Below are 1,226 nucleotides of genomic sequence, written 5' to 3' on the forward strand. Positions count from 1 at the left end.
GAGGTTGTGAAAATCGTCAAAGGTTCCCCAACTCCTGCTGTTTTGAAAGATCCATTTCCAAAGCAGGAGAGTAAGATGATAGGTTCTTCCTCGAGTGCCAATGAAGAACCCATATTGATGATGTCTCATGTAAGGATTGCGACTCGATCGCAAGATTATGGTAGTAAAAGTCCTGTTGATGGTAAAGAAGCAGAATCTTCTCATTCTAATCCATCAACCTCAGCTCCCGGTTCCGATCCACTACAGATCGAGAAACCTAACCCGGACTTAGTAATCAAACCGCCCACCAAGGGTGTACTTCGAAGGTCTGCTTTCAATCCACATGCGAGAGCGGCCTAGAATTACAACATTGTTGAGGATTTAGCTGTTTCACCCTCAGCAATGTCGGCTTTGGAAGTACTGCAATCATGCCCAGCACAGCGCAAGTTACTTTTGTTGGCTATATGAGCTGTTGATGTTCAGGACCCGAACCTAATACTCTTTGATCTAGAAAATAGTACACGCGTTTACCTCATCAAATGGCTTTCCAGATCCCAGTGATAGTCAAAAACAGGCCTATTCATCGGACTGTAATTGATGAGGGAGCTTCCACGTGTATTATGTCGATACAGTGTTGGAGATCGCTTGGTTCTCCTTCACTAAATCAATCCCCGACAATTCTTAAGGCCTTTGATGGCTGTGGGTTTCATCCGTTTGGCATTCTACAGGATTTGCCTATAGGGGTTGAAGGAAAAACCATTAGTCTGGATGTGGAGTTGGTTGATGCCCCTCTAGACTACAACCTTCTCTTGGGTCGAAGTTCGTCTTACGCTATGACAGCGGTCGTTTCATCGGTCTTCAGAGTAATAAAGTTTCCACATAATGGCAAGATCGTAACCATAGACCAGCTAGCTTACTTTTCATCCGACCCAGCCTCTTCAGAGAGTATCCAGCATGTCGGTAAAACGACTATCCCTTATAAGGATGTTGGAGTAGGATTAGTTAAAGATGCTAGTTTACTGGGAACTTTTCCTTTTCCTCCAATCAACGTCGTGTCTTCATTTGCATCCATTCATATGATTACTTCAGACACCATTGTTTATGACAATCCTTGGATCGTTCCTTCTGAATCTGAGATAGACTCATTTGGTGATGCAATGCCTTTGAGTCCATATGAAATTGCCTATGAAGTCGTGCAATCTTTTACCGACCCGAGTTCAACCAAAATCGACCAAATGAATGTGGTC

This window comes from Pinus tabuliformis, chromosome 4_2, assembly GCF_031772625.1.
Source record: "Pinus tabuliformis cultivar Carrire ecotype Pingquan chromosome 4_2, CPIR1, whole genome shotgun sequence".
Taxonomy (NCBI): Eukaryota; Viridiplantae; Streptophyta; class Pinopsida; order Pinales; family Pinaceae; genus Pinus; species Pinus tabuliformis.